This window comes from Myotis lucifugus, unplaced genomic scaffold (assembly GCF_000147115.1).
Source record: "Myotis lucifugus unplaced genomic scaffold, Myoluc2.0 scaffold_221, whole genome shotgun sequence".
Classification (NCBI taxonomy): domain Eukaryota; kingdom Metazoa; phylum Chordata; class Mammalia; order Chiroptera; family Vespertilionidae; genus Myotis; species Myotis lucifugus.
The window spans coordinates 1813663-1835574 of NW_005871269.1; the positions used below are offsets into that span (position 1 = coordinate 1813663).

At 40.0% G+C, this 21912-nt stretch overlaps 1 pseudogene; it reads right to left on the minus strand.

The window, feature by feature from the left end:
• Nucleotides 1-12068: 12068 nt before the first annotated feature.
• Nucleotides 12069-19999, minus strand: LOC102419118 (annotated as a pseudogene).
• Between the last annotated feature and the right edge of the window lie 1913 nt (nt 20000-21912).

The window sequence follows — 21912 nt, forward strand, 5'->3', positions numbered from 1 at the left end:
GTTCATCACCACCAAACCAGTATTATATGAAACTAGGGGCCTGGTGCACAAAATTCATGCACTGGGGTAGGGGGTCCCTCAGCCCAGCCTGCTTCCTCTCACATACTGGGAGCCCTCAGGGGATATCCTAGTGATGGCTTAGGCCTGCTCCCTGCTCCCCTTGGGGAGCGGGCCTAAGCAGCAGTCTGGCCTCCCTTTGTGGGAGGCGACTGGGCTGATCAGGGGAAGGCACCAGCCCCATCACCCCGCTGCTGCAGCCACTGCCAGTCACTGCAGCCACCAAGGTTTTTTCATCAACACGGACTCCAGTCCCTTCACCATGAAAAAATGACAACTTTCTTTAGGCATTTTCAAGATGTCTTTCATAGAATATGTCATTTCTTTATAATTTTTTTTATCCTCACCTGAGGATATGTTTCCATTGATTTTTGAGAATGTGGAAGAGAAAGGGAAAGACAGAGAGAAACATCAAAGTGAGAGGAACACTTTGATTGGTTGTCACCTGCATGAGCCCTGACCTGGGCCCCAGCCAGGGAGGAGCCTGCAACCTAGGTACATGCCCTTGGTCAGAACTGAACCCAGACCCTACGGTCGTCAGGCCAAGGCATTATCCACTGAGCCAAACCGGCTAGGGCAGGATATGACATTTCTTAGCCCTCCAGCAGCAGACCTTCAGGAGGAGTGTGGTGAAAAACCCTAGATCACCTTTTTGGATTCTTATTACCCAAGTTACTAAGAATATTACCAGTGGCATACAGGGAGCTTAGCCAATGAGCAGTCAGGAAAAGTGTTTCCTCTGTAGTTCATATTAATTGCCGGCTCAGCCCCCCGCCCAGGCCTGATGCCTCAGCCAGAGGTGTCGACCCCCATCACCCTCCTATTGCCTGATCAGTCCCTTGCCCAGGCCTGACACCTCTGGCTGAGGCATCAGGCCTGGGCAGGGGACCCCCATCTCCCTCTGATCGCCGGCTCTGCCCCCCCCCCACAGGCCTGATGCCTCTGGCCCAGACATCAAGCCTTGGCAGGGGACCCCAGACCCCTCCAATTGCCAGCTCCATCCCAGCCTAGGCCTGACGCCTCTGGCCCAGGCTCCAGGCCTGGGCAGGGGACCCCCATCTTCCCCGGATCACCGGCTCTGCCCCCCACCCAGGCCTAACACCTCTGGCTGAGGTTTTAGGCTTGGGAAGGGGCCCCCTGCAGCTCCGATGGCCGACTCCACCCCTGCCCAGGAGCCCCCTGGCTCAGGCCCCACACGGGGCCTACCTTGGAGTGACCTGGGTGCCAATGATGTTCCTGGGACCCAGGCTGCTGGGCACCTATGTATGCAAATTAACCAGCATCTTTGTTGAGTTAATTTGCATACTCCCCTGATTGGCTGGTGAGCATATCGAAGGGACAGTCAATTTACATATTTGTCTATTATTAGGTAAGATGCTGAAGGGTATTCTCTAAGAAGAGGAAGAAAAGTTAAAGATAAAAATTATAAACAACAAAGTGACAACAAATACATATCTATTAATAAGTGAATCTAAAAATCGAGTGAATAAAAAATCTGAAGAACAGAATAAACTGATGAATATAATAGAATCAGGGCCATAGAAAGGGAGTAGACTGACAATTCTTGTGGGGGAAGGGGATGTGGGGGGTACAGGAAGAGATTGGACAAAAATCTTACACCTATGGTCGAGGACAATGAGGGGAGGGTAAAGGCATGGGGTGGGGGTGAGAACTGGGTGAAGGGGAGCTATGGGGGGAAAAAGGGGGAACAACTGTAATAATCTGACCAATAAAGATTTATTCAAAAAATAAAAATAAAATAAAATATTGCATTAAAAAAGAATAAAATGGCAATAAATATGTGCCTATCAATAACTACTTTAAATGTAAATGTCTTAAATGCTCCAATCAAAAGACATAGGGTAACTGATTGGATAATAAAGGAAGATTCATATATATGCTGTCTACTAGAGACTCACCTCAAAACAAAATACATACACAGACTAAAGGTAAAGGGGTGGAAAAAGATATTTCATGTGAATAGAAATGGGGGTGGGGGGGAATCTGGAGTAACAATACTTATTTTGGACAAAATAGACTTCAAAACAAAGGCTAGAGTAAGAGACAAAGAAGTATGCTACAGCCCTAACCGGTTTGGCTCAGTGGATAGAGCGTCAGCCTGTGGACTAGGGGATTCCAGGCTCGATTCCGGTCAAGGGCATGTGCCGTTGTTGGCACATCCCCAGTGGGGGGTGTGCAGGAGGCAGCTGATTGATGATTTTCTCTCATTGATGTTTTTAACTCTCTATCCCTCTCCCTTCCTCTCTGTAAAAAAAAAAAATCAATAAAATACATTTAAAAAAAGAAGTATGCTACATAATGATAAAAGGGGCAAAACAGCAAGAGGATATAACTCTGCTAAACATTTATGCACCCATCATAGGAGCATCTAATATGTAAAACACATTTTAATGTGCATAAAAGGAGAGATTGACAGTAAGGTTTTTTTTTTAACACCCCATTTATAGCAACAAGGATACAGTGATTTTAAATGAAATACTTGATCAGTTGGGTTTAATTAATATCTTCAGAGCACTTCATCACCAAACAGCAGAGTATATATATACTAGAGGCCCAGTGCACAAAAATTTGTACACTCGGGGGGGTCCCTCAGCCCGACCTGTGCCCTCTCACAGTCTGGGGGATCGGGCCTAAGCTGGCAGTCAGACATTCCTCTGGCAGCCCGGGAGCCCTCGGGGGATGTCCACTTGCCAGCGGGGAGCAGATCTAAGCTGCAGTCGGACATCCTTAGCGCTGCTGAGGAGGCAGGAGAGGCTCCCACCACCACAGCTGTACTGGTAGCCATCAGCTTGGCTTGTGGCTGAGCAGAGCTCCCCCTATGGGAGCACACTGACCACCAGGGGGCAGCTCCTGCATTGAACGTCTACCCCCTGGTGGTCAGTGTGTGTCATTGTGACCAGTCATTCCCAGTCTTTCTGCTGTTAGGGTCAGTTTGCATATTACCCTTTTACTATATAGGATAGAGGCCTGGTGCACGGATTGGGGCCGGCTGGTTTGCCCTGAAGGGTGTCCCAGATCAGGGTGGGGGTCCCACTAGGGTGCCTGGCCAGCCTGGGTGAGGGGCTGATGGCTGTTTGCAGCTGGTCACACCCCCTTCAGGGTGGGGGTCCCCACTGGGGTGCCTGGCCAGCCTAGATGAGGGGCTGAGGGCCATTTTCAGGCTGACCTGCGACTAAAGCTCCCAACCTCACCTTTTTTTCTTTTTTCTTTTTTATTCTGGGATTTATTTACCTTCTATAATTGAAACTCTGTTGCCTTAACTGGCGCTTCCAGCTCTGAGGCCGCGGCTGGCTGAAAGCAGGATTCTGGGGTTTGTTTAGCTTCTACAATTGAAACTTTGTTGTTTTTGGAGCTGTTGCTTTCGGAGCTTAGAGCCGGGCCGCGGCAGGCGGGGAACCTTGGCTTCCTCCATCACTGGAGCAAGCAAACCTCCTGCTTGCTTCAGCTGCGTGGCTGCCGGCCGCCATCTTTGTTGGCAGTTAATTTGCATATCTCACTGTTTAGCCAATGGGAAACATAGCAGAGGTACGGTTAATTACCCTTTTTGTCTTTTATTAGATAGGATATATATATATATATATTTTTTCAGGCACTCATAGAACATTTTCTAGAATAGACAAGTTAGGACACAAAAAAAGTCTCAATAAATGTAAGAAGATTGAAATCATATGAAGCATCTTCTCTGACCATAATGGCATGGACTAGAAATTAATCACAGGCAAAAAGTGGAAAACACACAAATTCATGGAGGCTAAATAACATGTTATTAAACAATGAATGGGTTAACAACAAGATCAAGAAAGAAATCAGTTATCTTGAAACAAATGAAAATAAGAACACAACAACCAAAAATCTATGAGACATAGCAAAAGCTGTTCTAAGAGAGAAATTCATAGCATTACAGGCCTACTTCAGAAAGCAATAAAAAACTCAAATAAACAATCTAACTTTATACTTAATAGAACTGAAAAAATCAACAAATAGATCCCAAAGTGGGTAGAAGGAAGGAAATAATAAAGATCACAACAGAAATAAACAAAATATAGTGTAAAAAAATACAAAAGATCAGTAAAACCAAGAGCTGGTTCTTTGAAAAGATAAACATGATTGACAAACTTTTAATAAGACATATAAAAAAAACAGAGAGGAGCCAAGTAAATAAAATCATAAATGAAAAAAGTCAACTGACACCAAAGAAATATAGCGTGTCCCAAAATTCACGCAAGATTTGAATTTTGCATGAGCATTAACAACAACAACAACAAAAAATAAAAGCTTAATTTTACTTGGTTTATTGAATCAGATTCTAATATCTGTTGCCTTTTGATTTCAATCCCTTCAATTTGATAAGCATTACCAAGTACCAATTATGGCCCAGGAGCAGGGACAATGAAGATCAATGAAGACCACGGCTTTGTGTATGTGCCAGCAAATCCGTGGAGGCCATTTACCCGATGTGCTATTCCGTACATAATCCTATACTGTATACTTTATGAATCAATAAAAAATTTACATTTTTAATTATAAACCTGTGTTTTCTATCAAAATTACTTCTTGCATGAATTTTGGGACACCCTATACAAAGGATGATAAGAAAGTATTATGAGCAACTATATGCCAACAAATTGGGACAATCTGGATGAAATGGATAAATTCTTAGGACATACAATCTTCCAAAACTGGACCAGGAAGAATCAGAGAATCTTAATAGACAGATTACAACTAGTGAAATTAAAGCAGTAATTTAAAAAACAACAACTCCCAACAAATAAAAGTTTTGGACCATGTGACTTTATATGCAAATGTTACCAAACATTCAAAAAAGAACTAATACCTATCCTTCTCTAACTATTCCAAGAAATTCAAGAAGAGGGATGACTTTCAAATTCATTTTATGAGTCCAGTATTATCCTAATTCCAAAACCAGATGAAGACACTACAAAATAAAGGAAAGTACAGGCCAATATCACTGATAAACATAAATGCTAAAATCCTTAACAAAATATTAGCAATGCAGTAAATAGATCATTCACTGTGATCAAGTGGGATTTATTTCTGGGATGCAAGGTTGGTGCAATATTCACAAACCAATAAATGTGGTATACTACATAAAGAAAATGAAGAATAAACATCATACATTCATATCAATAGATGCAGAAAAGACATTTGATAAAACTCAGCACATATTTATGATATCTCTCAGCAAAGTGGGAATAGAGGGAACCTACCTCAAGTAATAAAGATCATATATGACATCATCACCACAGCCAACATCATACTCAATGGGCAAAAACTAAGTGTTTCCCTTAAGTCGGGGATGTCTGCTTTCACCACTCTTGTTTAACATATTACTGGAAACTCTAGCCACAGCAATGATACAAGAAGAAATAAAAGGAATCCAAATGGGAAAGGAAAATATAAAAACTGTCATTTGCAAATGACATGATATTGTACAGAGTAAACCCTAAAGACTCCACCAAAAAGCTACTTAGATCTAATAAATGAGTGCAGCAAAGTAGCAGGATACAAAATTAATATTCAGAAATTGGTGGCATTTCCATACATCAATAATAAACTATCATAAAGAAAAATAAGAAAACAATCCCATTTACTATTGCAACAAAAAAATAAGGTACCCAGGAATAAATTTAAACAAGGAGGTAAAAGACCTGTAGTCAAAAAACTATAGAACATTGAAGAATGTAGTTGAGGCAGATACAGATAAGTGAATTGAACTGGAAGAATTAACATCACTAAAATGCTAATACTACCAAAATCAGTCTATAGATGCAACACATTCTTATAAAAATACCCACAGCACATTTCACAGATTATAGAAAAACTATTCCAAAAATTATATAGAACCAAAACTGAATAGCTTCAGCAATCTTGTGAAAAATGAACAAAGTTGGAAGTATCACAATACCTGATATCAAACTATAATACAAGACCATTATAATAAAAACAGCTTGCTACTGGCATAAGAACAAGCATATAGATCAGTGAAACAGAACAGAGAGCCCAGAAATCAACCCATACTTATATGCTCAATTAATATTTGACAAAGGAGGCAAGAGCAAACAATGGGGTAAAGACAGTCTCTTCAATGAATGCTATTGCTAAAATTGGACAGGTACATGTAAAAAAATGCAATTAGACTACCAACTGACACCATACACAAGAATAAACTCCAAATGGATAAAATCTTTAAATGCAAGTTGTGAACCCATAAAAATCCTAGAAGAAAGCACAGGCAGTAAAATCTCAGACAACTCTCTGAGCAGTATTTTTGCCAATATGTCTCCTAGAGCAAAGGAAATAAACAAATGAGACTACATCAAACTGAAAAGCTTCTCACTGCAAAATAAACCATTAACAAAATGAAAGACAACCAACTGGATGGGAGAACATATTTGCTAATGATAATTCTGATAAGGGGTTACTCTCCAAAATATATAAAGAATTTATACAGCACTCAACACAGAAAAAAAAATCCCAAAGAATTCAATTTTTAAAAATGGGCAAAGCAGCTGAATAGACACTTCTCTAAAGAGGACATACAGATGGCCAATAGACATGAAAAAATGCTCAGTTTCACTATTCATCAGAGAGATCCAAATTAAAAGCACAATGAAATATCACCTCACATCTGCCAGATAGCTACCATCAATAAATCAAGAAAACAACAAGTATTAGTGAGTATGTGGAGAACTATAGTGCACTGTTAGTGGGAATGCAGACTGGTACAGCCCCTGTGGAATACAGTATGGAGTTTAGTAAAAAAAATTTTAAAATAGAACTACATTTTGACCCAGCAAACCTACTTCTGCAAAAATATCCTAAGAGTCCCAAACACCAATTTGAAAGAATATATGCATCCCTATGTTCATTGCAGTGTTATTTACAATAGGCAAGATCTTAAAACAGCCCAAACACCCATCAGTAAATGAGTGGATAAAAAAGCTGTGGTCCATTTACAGAATGGAATACTAAGTGGCCATTAAAAAGAAGGAAATCTTGCCCTAGCTGGTTTTGCTCAGTGGATAGAGCCTTGGCTTGAGGACTGAAGGGTCCCAGGTTCAATTCCAGTCAAGGGCACATGCCTGGGTTTTGGGCTCAATCCCCAGAGGGGGGCATGCAGGAGGCAGCTGATCAACAATTCCCTCTGCCTCCCTTTCTGAAATCAATTAAAAAATATATTTTTTAAAAAAACGAAGGAAATCTTACCTGTTGTGACAGCATGGATGGACCTGGAGATTATTTTGCTAAGTGAAATAAGCCAGTCAGAGAAAGACAAATACCACATGATCACACTTATATATGGAATCTAATGAACAAAATAAACTGATGAACAAAATAGAACAAGAGGATAAATGGATCAGAGTGACAGCTGTCAGAGGGGAGGGGTTGTGAATTGATGAAAGACTGTGAAGGCATTAAAGAACATATATGCATGACCCACAGACACAGAAAACAGTGTGATGATGGCCACAGGGAGGGGTTGGGGACAGTGTGAAGGTGGGCAAAGGGGGAGGGGGAGAAATGGGTATAGCTGCAATTAAAATGATAATAAAATAATCTTTCCTTTTCCAATAAAAAATTAAAAATAGAATCAAAATTATTAACAGAGGAAATGTTTAAATAGAAACTCCATATTAGACTTGAAGAGAAGTCATTAGAACTACTATGTTAGTTCAGCAAGTGTACTGGATACATGATTAATATTTTAAAAATCTATTATCACCCTGACTGGTTTGGCTCAGTGGATAGAGCGTCAGCCTGCGGACTGAAGGGTCCCAGGTTCGATTCCAGTCAAGGGCATGTACCTTGGTTGCGGGCACATCCCCAGTAGGGGGTGTGCAGGAGGCAGCTGATCGATGTTTCTCTCTTATTGATGTTTCTAACTCTCTATCCCTCTCCCTTCCTCTCTGTAAAAAATCAATAAAATATATTTTTTAAAAAATCGATTATCTTCCTATATGCAATCAATAAACATTTAGATATATAGTTTTGTTTTATTTTTAACTTTATTTTTATTGTTGACACTATTATCGATGTCCCCATTTTTAAAAGATCCTATTTATGATAGCAACAAAACAAGATCTCTAGGAAAAAAGCTTAGAAAAAAATGTACAATAGATTCATGCAGGGCGGGGTGGGAGCGGGGGAAGATTATTGAAAGCATTAAAGAAAGCCTAAATAAATGGAGAAGTCTTCATGGAAAGAAAGACCCAATGCTACAAAATCATCAGTTTTCCTCGATGTAAACTAGCCAATTCAATTTTGATTTTTTTAAAAATTGAAAAGAGTTGAGCATTACATTTTTGTATTATTTCACAATATTTTAAGTTTAAGTGTACTAGAGTAGGAGGAAATTCAATGAATCTTGACAATTTAAAAGGAGACAGAGTCTTAACAGCACTTTGACTACCTCAGAAATAATCATACATCAGGCACACAAAATTGACAGATTATAGAGACTTGGCTACTTCTATTTTGCTGCAGCCTTTCCTATCGTTATTAACTGGAAAATTCTTCAATGAGCTTTCATTAGGAGTCAGAGATGAGAGTGAGGGCCTGGAGAGACTATGGCACTTCCCTTTGCCTGGTGTGTGGAGGAAAATAAAAGGGTAACCACAGCCACAAGGACAAGGGAAGAAGACCAAGACCTATGGCCTGGCCACAAGGAAGGAATGAGAATTTGAGGAACCCATGTGGGCCTGAAAAGACCCATAGAGTTTCCTGATAGGTTAAAACCAATGGCATAACAATACAAATAAAATGAATTAAAAAAAAAACAGGAGAAAAGGAGCAAAGGTAAACAAGCAAATTATGCTAATTGTAAGAGCTATTCTCTGTACTATGATCCAATTCCAAATTTGATTCTGAGATTTCTATCTGTAAGTGGGGAAAAAGGAAAGTATGACAAATGTTGTAGTGCTCATTACTAGAAATTACTTAGGGATTACTATAAATCCCTAAGTATAGTGTATAAGAAATTGCTGTCAGTCTGGATGCTCACATGCAAGAAACAGATGCCATCTGCAGTTGAGTTAGGCAAAAATGTAATTTACTAAACAGATATTGGATAGCTCACAGGATCCGCCATGATGGATAGAAATACAGGCTCCAGGCGAAACTACTAGGAAAAATGCACTGAAGGATGCTGTAGAATTGGTCTGGAGAGAAACTGTTCCCACTAGTGCTGCAGATACTGCCATTTCCACCTGCAGAGCTAGAGTTGTGTTAAATCCTATAGGTCCGCTTCTGATTGGTGGAGCCTAGATCACATGTCTATGCCTTAGCTGCAAAAGAGGAAACTAAGTATCTGTCATTTTTAGCTTCTGTCATACAAACCAAATATTTATATTTTTAAGATTAGGGATTCAGCAAACATAAAAAATGGTTCTGCTGCTGGACAGTCAAAACAGATGACAGATGTCCTGACAGTAACCATACATCATCCACTTCTGAGTGTGTGTGTGATCAGTGACATCAATCCTGGGAAGGGCTTAAAATAAGGACACAAATTGTTACTTGTCACTAGCATATGACCGAGAAATTCCACTTCTGGGTATTTGAGAAAACACAAACACTAATTAGACAAGGTATATGTACCCCTATTTCTTTGCAGCATTATTTACAATAGCTAAGATATGGAAGCAATTTCGGTGTTCCATCGATAGATGAATGATAAAGATGTGATATAAAATGAAATACTATTCATTCATAAAAAAGAATGAAATATTGTCATTTGTGACATAGATGGACCTACACGTATTATGCTAAATGATATGTCAAGCAGAAAAACACAAATACCATATTTCATTTATACGTGGAATCTAAAAAAAATGAACAGATGAAACAAAACAGAAACAGAGTCATCAGAGAACAAACTGGTGGTTGCCAGAAGGGAGGGTGTTGGGGGAGGGGTAAGAAGGGGGAATATGAGGTACAGACCTCCAGTTATAAAAGTCACGGGATATAATGTACAGCATAAGGAAAATAGTCGATATTATAACAACTTTGTATGGATACAGATGGTTACCAACATTGTGGTGATTGCATTGTCAAAAAATATAAATGTCAAATCATTATGTACACCTGGAACTAATATATTATTGCACGCCAAGTATAACTTTAATTGAAAAAAGAAATTACATTGAGTTCTAAAAATAATTGTTGCTTGTGCCCATATTGACTTATTGATCAAACTATTATCAATTCAATTATCTATAATAACACTGCATTCATTTCACTTCCTGTTTTCAGTAGAAGCTCTTAATACATCCATCTATGTAGCTTTCTTGTATTAATTTAACTTGATCCAGAATTCTACCCTTTGGAGTGGATAAAATAGCCAATCCTTTTTATTATCTCTAAGGGCTCTTAATAAAACAGAGTTAAAAAAGCAAATGATTATGCCAAGAACAGAAAGAGCAACACATAATTTCTAGTCGTATACCGGTAGTGACTAATGAAATAAAAATATGACTAGAAACTGGAAACTTCACCAAAATATAAATCTCTAAAGTGACAGGTTTCTAGGAAGAAGTGAAAATTACAATGATTATTGAAAGCTATTGGGGAGATCAATTCAACTACATGCATAACCATCTCAAAATGGGCTCTGTTGTCTTCTCTCTGAGTATTCTCTAAGTGCAAATGAGGAAGGATTCCGATTGCCTGTTTCTGCCGGTGGGCACTGATGGAGCCTGCTCTGTTAAGTGACTGCAATTGCAGGCTATTTCAGACGGGGGATGCAAGGACGGTCTGATATGCACAGTAAGGCTGCCGTGAGCATGCCTGGGGCACGCTCAGGCTTGCTGTGAAAAGATCATCCCTGGTTTATCTGAACAAGGTAGCTTGAAACATATAATCAAGACCAAAACAAATCATATCCAGAGCCAATTTTTAAACGGTATCTAAAATGTCATCTACTGATAACATAATGTGTGGAATTAGAAAGAAATTCTCCTGGAAGGAGAAGAGATAAAAAATACAGAGCAAAGATGCTGGCAGAAGAAGAAAGCCCAGAGCAGCTTCTCACAGAGCTGCCATTTGTCCCAGGGCCATTCTGGGCTTCTCTGTTCTACTGTTTTTGCCTCATGAACCCAGGGACGTATGAGTCACTGTTGCCAGTATGCAGACAGTCTTCATAACTGGTAAACGGCAAGAACAAACAATCCTGACTCTCTCTCTCTCTCTCTCTCTCTCTCTCTCTCTCTCTCTCTCTCTCATAAAAAAAGCATAATCATTTGCTTTTTTAACTCTGTTTTATTTGAGAGAGAGAGAGAGAGAGAGAGAGAGAGAGAGAAAGAGAGAGAGAACATTAGACATCAGAGCCAGCAGAGAAAAAAAGATTCAGGGCAGAAAGAAAGTTATCTAATAATACATGAGATTGTTTTGGTACTTGTTGCTGTTGATTAATAAGGGTTGATTTTTTATTTTTATTTATTTTTTGCTCTAAAGGATCATTTTATTTGAACCTATTAATTTCTTTTCACTCAACACTGCAAAGATAAAGCAACATAAAATATGAGGCAAAGGGAGGCCGGTCTTTAAGAATTTGTGTCTTCAAACTTTTACTGGTATAACAATCCTTTCAAGCCTGGAGCCACTCAAAGATGAATCATGAAAATAAGAAGAAAAACTTTCCAACAGGTTTGGTGGTATGTGTGCTACAGCAAGGCTGATGGTAGCAAACAGCGTCATTCAAGCCTGCATTGATATATAAATTAGACATTACTTGGAAATAATTCCTTTATGCTGAAATGTAAATTCAATCCAACATTATGCCAACTTTTGCAATTATGCTCCACCCTATTTTAGTACTAGAGATGAAATGTTCACCACCAAAAAATGAGAATAATAGCTACTGCTAAGGTAATAGCTGTGAAATTCATTCCCCGGTATTGTTTTGAAAATATATCCCTAGGTTGTTAAGAGAAAATCTGACTTTAATGAAATGTATTTTTAACTGGAATTCTTCAGTCATCAAATTGAAATAATAAGAGGAATAACGGTTGGCCTGTCATTCTTCTTCTTATTTGACCCCAACCAATTAAACACCAGTGTTTTCTCAACTCTTCTGCTAAGGGCAAGTTTTTCTCTTCTGAGCACACATGATTAGAGAAAACGATTTTGCCCAAGTCAGCCTCGACTGCACCTAGCTCTTCTTCCTGTTGACAGGAACATTATGTTCACCATGACCACCTCACTCTTTTTCACAACTTTTGCACCTTAGCTGCTTTCTGGTCTCCTTCCGTGCATGCACCTAGGAGCCTTCTAAGCAGGAACTAGGAGGGTTCCAATTCTGTGAAAATCTCAGGAAAAGCACCAACTGCATCAAGTACCTGCTTCACCATTCTGTCAGCCCAGAACAGAGTGGGGCCAATTTTTAGTCCTACTTCAATAAGCCTTCCTGGAACACCATACTGAAGATCATCATAGTCCCTAAACAGTGATACAGTTTTGAAAAAGTTCAAACTATACATGAATTTTCCTTCCCTATCTTTGGAAACAATACCAGGTCTGACTTCTATCTCCTGGCCCACCTTTAGCATTCCTTTTAGAATACCACCACCAGCTACACCCCCCTTAAGGTCATCGACTTCACAGCCAGGTTTGTTGATATCAAAAGACATAATAACAATAAGTGGGGGTTCTGAAGTAAAGTCTCTTGGGGGCACTAGAATTTTCTTTACTATGTACTCACAGGCAACTTCAATGTTGTATTTCAGCTGAGCAGAAATTGGAATCATAGAATGCAAGGATCTGTTCATATTGTTCTTAGCTTGGCTTTTTTTTTAACCAAAGAATTTTATTTTGTAGAATTAAAATATGCTTCAGTTTCATGATTTCTATAGCAGCCAGGTGTGCAGAAGTCTGAGGCTGAGGACAAGACTCATTACCAGCTGTCAACAGAAGACCATTATTGAATGGTCACTGTAATTATGTTAACAGTGTACCATTGCTGCTACACTGTCCAGCAGAGTAGCCATCAAAACATTGTGGCCAGTGGACATATTCCTAGAAAAATACAACATTCCAAAACTCAATCAAGAAGAATCTAAAAATCTCAATAGGCCGATAACTATGGAAGAAATTGAAGCAGTCATCAAAAAGCTTCCAGCAAACAAAAGCCTGGGGCCAGATGGCTTCACAGGGGAGTTTTACCAAACATTCAAGGAAGAACTAAAACCTATCCTCCTGACTATTCCAAAAAAATTCAAGAGGAAGGAACACTTCCAAGCTCATTCTATGAAGCCAGCATCACCCTAATACTAAAACCAGATAAAGACAACACAATGTAAGAGAATTATAGGCCAGTATCCCTCATGAACATAGATGCCAAAATCCTTAACAAAATTCTAGCAAATTGGATCCAGCAATACATCAGAAAGATCATACACCATGACCAAGTAGGATTTATCCCAGGGATGCAAGGATGGTACAATATCTGCAAATCAATAAACGTGATACATCACATAACAAATTGAGAGGTAAAAACCACATAGTCATATCAATTGATGCAGAAAAGGCATTTGACAAAATCCAACACCCTTTCTTGATAAAAACTTTCAGCAAGGTGGGAATAGAAGGATCATACCTCAACATAATAAAAGCCATATATGACAAACCCACAGCCAACATCATACTCAATGGGCAAACAGTAAAACCATTTCCCCTAAGAACAGGAACAAGACAAGGATGACAAGGAATGGTGCCACCATTCCTATTCGACATAGTACTGGAAATACTAGCCATTGCGATTAGACAAGAAGAATTAAAAGGCTTCCAAATTGGAAAAGAAGAAGTAAAACTGTCCTTATTCACAGATGACATGATACTGTACATAGAAAATCCTAAAGATTCCATCAAAAAATTATTAGACTTAATAAATGAATTTGGCAATGTAGCAGGATACAAAATTAACACCAAGAAATCTATGGTATTTCTATACAACAATAGTGAACTTACAGAAAGAGAGACTAAAAAAGCAATCCCATTTACCATTGCACCAAAAAAATAAGATATCTGGGAATAAACTTAACTAAGGAGGTAAAAGACCTATATGTGGAAAACTACAGGACACTGAAAAAAGAGATAGAGGAAGACATAAACAGATGGAAGAACATACTGTGTTCATGGATTGGTAGAATCAACATCATTAAAATGTCCATATTACCCAAAGCAATCTATAGATTCAATGCAGTCACCATTAAAATACCAATGGGATATTCCACAGACCATGAACTTCCCAGAAATTCATCTGGAATAAAAAAAGACCCTGAATAGCTGCAGCAATCCTGAGAAAGAAGAACAAAGTAGGTAGGATCTCAATATCAGATATCAAGCTGTATTACAAAGCCACTGTTCTCAAAACAGCCTGGTACTGGCACAAAAACAGACATACAGATCAATGGAATAGAATAGAGAACCCAGAAATCAACCCAAACCATTATGCTCAATTAATATTTGACAAAGGAGGCATGAACATACAATGCAGTCAAGACAGTCTCTTCAATAAATGGTGCTGGGAAAATTGGACAGATACATGCAAAAAATGAAACTAGACCACCAACTTACACCATACACAAAAATAAACTCAAAATGGATAAAGGACTTAAACATAAGACGGGAAACCATAAAAATACTAGAGGAATCCATAGGCAGCAAAATCTCAGACATATGCCGAAGCAATTTCTTCACTGATACCACTCCTAGGGGAATGCAAACTAAAGAGAAAATAAACAAATAGGACTACATCAAAATAAAAAGCTTTTGCACAGCAAAAGAAACCATCAACAAAACAACAAGAAAACCCACTGCATGGGAGAACATATTTGCCAATAATATCTCTGATAAGGGTTTAATCTCCAACATTTACAGGGAACTCACACAAAGTGGAAAAATACCATGTAAGGAAAAATATCCTGTAACTAATTTACATCTAGAAAAAATTTTTTTCATTTGTAATGCTAACAGCAAGACACCCATGAGAAACATACATGGTGTCAAAATAAGCCAAAGGAAAATCATTTGGGCAAATATAAAAAGGATCCCAAGTAAAATTTCCTTTATTAACTTTTGGTCGAGAATATGTTTGTATATTTTCAGAAAACAACTCCAAGACCATGTGGATTCCTGCAACAGAGAGGAATTATCAGGAATGCTCTTACCATGAAGATAAGAGGAAAAACAATCCAGAGATGGAAAACGCTGATGACGCTTTGCCATGCTAGCAGTCAGCAGCTGTGCGTCACTGCAGGTTGCCCAGGATCAAACCAGAGAGGGTCGGACCTGCATTGCCACCATTTGTCCACCATCCAGAACTGAAATATCATTGCTGACATGTACACATAAGGAACTGTCGGACATTGAAACTTGGACTCAAAACTTTTGGACATTGAAATTGGGACTTAAACACTTTTTGTTCTTGATGTTTAAGTTTTATTTTCATTATAGTAGTTTAATAATAAAAGAAGGGTGAGATGTGGGGAGCCGATATAGGGTTAAGCCTCGGACTGACCTGTTGGCAAAGTCACAAACAAGTCCCAGCTTAGAGGGCACAGTCCTCTTATCATAATTAGGCTTGACCTTAAAAGACTCCCTAGATCTTATCTGGGAAGCTACTGGGCTGAGGGAAGTGCAGGAAGTGTAACTATGGTCAAAACAAGGGAAACTCACAAGAACAGTGTAACTATGGTAACCACTACCTTGTTTACCTCTGACTACAAAATGGTTGGTGTGGTCTGAGCACTGGTGGAAGTCCTTCCTCTTGAGTTGGACTTACCCGCCTGCCCCCCCAATATTCCCAAATTATCTCTTGTCTTTTCTCTTTCATTTGTGTGCGGCTCCTCTTCCAGATCCTGAACCCTGAACCACGCGGGATGTGGAGGGAAACATTTACAACAATACAACTTAACAAAAGGAAGATAAACAACCCAATCAAAAAATGGGCAATGGACCTAAATAGATACTTTTCGAAAGAAGACAGAAGGAAGGCCAAGAGACATATGAAAACATGCTCAAAATCATTAATCATCCAAGAGATGCAAATTATAACTACAATGCGGTACCATCTCACACCTGTCAGAATGGCTATCATCAACAAATCAACAAATGACAAGTGCTGGCAAGGATGTGGAGAAAGCCGAAACCAGTTTGGCTCAGTGGATGGAGCGTCAGCCTGCGGACTGAGAGGTCCCAGGTTCGATTCCGGTCAAGGGCATGTACCTGGGTTGCGGGCACATCCCCAGTGGGAGATGAGCAGGAGGCAGCTGATCGATGTTTCTCTCTCATCGATGTTTCTAACTCTCTATCTCTCTCCCTTCCTCTCTGTAAAAAATCAATAAAATATATTTAAAAAAAAAAAAAGGATGTGGAGAAAAAGGAACCCTCGTGCACTGCTGGTGGGAATGCAGACTGCTGCAGCCATTGTGGAGAACAGTATGCAGATTCCTCAAAAAACTAAAACTGGAACTCCCATTTGACCCAGTGATCCCACTTCTAGGAATATATTCCAAGAAACCAGAAACACCAATCAGAAAGCATATATGCACCCCTATGTTCATAGCAGCACAATTTACCCTAGCTAAGATTTGGAAACAGCCTAAATGCCCATCAGCAGATGAGTGGATTAAAAAACTGTGGTACATCTACACAATGAAATACTACGCTGTGGTAAAAAAGAAGGAATTCTTACCGTTTGCAACAGCATGGATTGACCCGGAGAGCATTATGCTAAGTGAAATAAGCCAGTCAGAGAAAGATAAATATCACATGATCTCACTCATTTGTGGAATATAATGAACAACATAAACTGATGAACAAAAACAGATCCAAAGACAGAGAAGCATCGATCAGACCGTCAACCTCAGAGGGAAGGTAGGAGAGGGTGGAGGTAAGAGGGAGAGATCAACCAAAGGACTTGTATTCATGCATATAAGCCTAACCAATGAACACAGACAACAGGGGATGTGTGGATCGGAAACCAAGATGGCGGCATAGGTAAACACCGGAAATTGCTGCCTCCCACAACAACTTCAAAAATACAACGAAAAGACAAAACGGACATCATCCAGAACTACAGGAAGGCTGGCTGAGTGGAAATTCTACAACTAGAAGGAAAGAGAAAAGCACACTGAGACCCAGAGGAGCTGCGGAAGTAAAAGTGTAGAGGTATGGAGGCTCGAGCACGTGCGTGGTTGCAGGGAAAGGGGCGGGCACCTGAGGATGCGGCTGTCTTTTTGAATCGGGAGGAAGTCACAAGCTCCCGACTGCTCTGAACTCCAGTTCCGGGAGGTCTCTGGGGACCCAGGACTCATACGGGGAGAAACTGGACTGTCTGGCAGCAGACAGAACTCAGAACTCGAGGGTGGCTTTCCCTCAGAGGTGCTTGCAGCAATTACCGGGACACTGAGATGCACGGCCCCTTAGGGCAGGGCTGAGGATCAGCAATAGCTGCTTGCTCCGCCCTGTTGCTTCCAAGACCCCGCCCCACCCAGGCTGCAGCAGAAGCTTTTGCATATGAATGCCCTGGCCCTTTGCAATCTGAAAAGTACCTAACAAACTGCAGCTGGGCCAGACAGACCCAGAACTTCCAAGAGAAGACCCAAGGCCCCACAGCAGCTTGCATTGCTTCAAGCTGGGCCTCATCTGGGCACCTCCAAACCCTCCAAAAAAGGAAGGGGAATCTGCAGATCTCTTCATAGCTCCTGCTGGGTAGCCTTAGGCAGAGGCTAAATTAGCACCTCCTTAGAACCAAGAGCCAGTGTACCCAGTGGTCAGAGTGGGACCATCCAGATTACAACTCCTCAGATCCATAAGGAACACACTCAGGGGGCAGACTCAGTGAGCACCAAAGCCCTACTGAAGCAAGTCTTGCCCCAGAAGGGTGTAATCAGCACAGAAGTTCTCCCACTGCAGACACAGCTGATTCTCACTGCCAACTGGCCTGGAGGTCAATTCCTCCCAGTGATAACTACAACAATCAAGGCTTAACTACAACAAGACAGTGCACACAGCCCACAAAGGGGTGCACCAAGAGTGTCCACCTCAGGTAATTGGGGAGACTGAGCCACTGGGCCCTATAGGACACCTAGCACACAAAGCCACTTACCAACACAGGGAAGCATAAAAAATGCGGAGACAAAGAAAGAGGACACAAATGGCAGAAATGGAGGAAAGCAAACGACTGGATATAGAGTTCAAAACCACGTTTATAAAGTTTTTCAAGAATTTTATGGAAACAGCCGATAAATTTAGTGAGACCCTGGAGGATATGAAAAAAGACCAATCAGAAATTAAGCATACACTGACTGAAATAAAGAATAATATACAGAGATCCAACAGCAGACAAGAGGATCCCAAGAATCAAGTCAAAGATTTGAAATATGAAGAAACAAAAAATACCCAACTGGAAAAGCAAAAAGCAAAAAGAATCCAAAAATATGAAGATAGTTTAAGGAGCCTCTGGGACAACTTCAAGCGTACCAACATCTGAATTATGGGGGTGCCAGAAGAAGAGAGAGGGCAAGATATTGAAAACCTATTTGAAGAAATAATGACAGAAAACTTCCCCTACCTGGTGAAAGAAATAGACTTATAAGTCCAGGAAGTGCAGAGAACCCAAAACAAAAGGAATCCAAAGAGGACCACACCAAGACACATCATAATTAAAATGCCAAGAGCAAAAGACAAAAGAGAATCTTAAAAGCAGCAAGAGAAAAAAAGTCAGTTACCTACAAGGGAGTACCCATACGACTGTCAGCTGATTTCTCAACAGAAACTATGCAGGCCAGAAGAGAGTGGCAAGAAATATTCAAAGTGATGAATACCAAGAACCTACAACCAAGATTACTTTATCCAGCAAAGCTATCATTCAGAATTGAAGGTCAGATAAAGAGCTTCACAGATAAGAAAAAGCTAAAGGAGTTCATCACCACCAAACCAGTATTATATGAAATGCTGAAAGGTATTCTTTAAGAAGAGGAGGAAGAAAAAGGCAAAGATAAAAATTATGAACAACAAATACACATCTACCAACAAGTGAATCTAAAAATCAAGCGAATAAATAATCTGATGAACAGTATGAACTGGTGATTATAATAGAATCAGGGACATAGAAAGGGAATGGACTGACTATTCTTGGGGGGGGGAAGGGTGTGGGGGTGCGGGAAGAGATTGGACAATAATCGTGCACCTATGGATGAGGACAGTGGGTGGGGAGTGAGGGTAGAGGGTGGGGTGGGAACTGGGTGGAGGGGAGGTATGGTTGGAAAAAAGAGGAACCAATGTAATAATCTGAACAATAAAGATTTAATTAAAAAAACCTGCCACATACTAGTATACTATTAGCAATAACAAACTGTGTCTACGTAAAAAAACAACAACAACAACAAAAAAACGGGATGTGTGAACGCATAAGTGGGGGGAGGGTGGGGGGCAATGGGGGGATAAGGACACATGTAATACCTTAATCAATAAAAAAATTTAAAAATAATAAGTAAATATTGTGGGCAGGACAGTCAACAAAGGAGACATGTCTGACTAATTTGAAGTTCCCTTTGGTCCCAGGAAACTCATCAGGCGTACTACTTCCACAGGATCTACAGCATTATGGCCCAGGACAACTTGAGTCATCAAGTTTCTAAATCTTAGCATTAGCATATTCAAGCTTGATTGTAATATTTAGTTAGTTTTTGGACCTGACAGTGTGAACTCCAGAAATAGCTTTTACAACTGTGGATTTCCCATGAGCCACCTGACCCACTGTGCCTCTATTAATTGTGGTTTGTCTGCTGATAACTTCATGTGAGAGTGGCATCAATTTGGGAACATCCAAGGTGGCGGGATTCTGGTGAGAAAGATGCAGCTGGCTCAGAGTCACCCCACTGTCGTATCCCCTGGCCATCTTGCCCAGAGAGGAGAATTTTTCACACCATATTTTCAGCATACAACTGTCTCAACACATTTAGAATATCATTAGGATCAATGATGTTCAGAGATTGTCTTTTTTTTGGAGGAAAATGTTAAATTGCTTAGAGCTTATATCATGGGATTTTGATCTACTTATTATTCATTAGTAAATAGAAGGTAAAAACTTAAAGCCAACATACCTTTAAAAAAACCTATTGGTTTACTAGTAGGTTTGTGTTTTCTCCCCAAGTTTCCATTAATATGCCTAATTGCAACACACACACACACACACACACACACGCACTGCCTTTTCCAAGAATATGGAAGACTAGAAAATGTGAAAAATATTTCACCACAGAAAGTTAGAAATGCTGGAGAAAATGTAGCAGGCATTCTGTTCAGTTCAATAAAGTGAAAGAATTTCCAAGGGCTACAAAACAAAGGAACTCAAAAACAAAGCAGTGAGAGAATGGGAAGGGGAGACTTGGGTGTAAGGGATCAATATTTGGGTTATAATAGCCACGCTCTGATGGAGACAAGACCTTGAGACTATGGAAGCAGTAAGTCAGAATTGAAATCCCCACATAGAATCAGATCTCTAAGAGCTATAAACTGGTGGCTAGGAGATCCTAGAAAATATTGCAGAGACAGATGGCGATGCATAGGATCGTGCCACTTGTTGCCAGGAGTGACTTTGAGTGGGGAAAAACATCTTGTCAGAAAGTCTGCCTTCATGTTGGTTTGATGTTTATTTTAGTTACATGATCTGAGTACCTTCAAGCCAATAAATTGACTAATTGTAGTTTGGCAATATTCTTGTGAGGCCTAAAAGAAATAAACAGAAGCAAAATGCTCTAGAGGGATTCATCTAAAACCCAGGCTACTCAGGATCTCTATGAATAAAGCTCCACTTAAAATGAACTCGTTTTCCAAAATACAAAACACAAAAGGTACAATCTTCCATGAACAGATGTCAGTAGATGAAGAAATAGCCAGATTAAATTTCTAAGAACTTGAGGTAATAGAGACATCAGCTCACATTGTCAAAAAAGATAACAAAGGAGATAAAAATATGATCTCTCTCTCTCTCTCTCTCTCTCTCTCTCTCTCTCTCCCTTTCTCTCTCTCAGCTCCATGCCAGTCTGCTCTGTTCTTCCCTGTGCTGCTCTGTTCTGCAAATGAGGACTCCAAATCCTCAAAGTTTGATTGTTTCAAAAAGGCACTGTCCTGATTGGTCGGAATGGAGCCTCTCTGACTTGTTGGTGAAGATGCTGATGGGGATATAGCTGCACAACTTTGTTTGGACAGGGAAAGCCTCAGTCCTATTGGCTGAAATACAACCCCATTGGACATTTCCATTATTCCTCAACATCAGAAATAGAAATAACTGTTATATTGTAAATAACTTCTTTATAAGGGCTGACTCTGATGCAGAAAAACACAGTGTAAGCAGGCAGTTCAGTGAGAGAGGGAGGCAGCTAGTGCAGGCTTCTCCCTGAAGTGCAGTTTGTGTGAGAGGCCCCTGTAGAGAAATGGATGCTAGGCTCTGTGTTTGTTTGTTTATTTGTTTGTTTGTGTTGAATTAAGGATTTGCCCTATGATTTTAAAAATGAATTCCTTATGAGAAGAAAAGAAGTTGAGTCATCTCTTTTCCTGTCCATGAATACTTGGCAGTAATTCAGTAAACCTACGAATAGCCTACGACTGAAGGCTGAACCCAGCAATTGAAACTAATGTTAAATGACAGGTATTTTCCAGTAGTTAAGGCTATGTAATTCTATGAAGGAATGTGGTTGGGTTAGGGGTCAAGTGGGGAGATGGAAATGCTTATTAAGGAAATAGCATGTGATAACTAAGTACAATGCCAGATGTCAGGCTCAGCTAATCTATATTTTGGCTATTTAGACA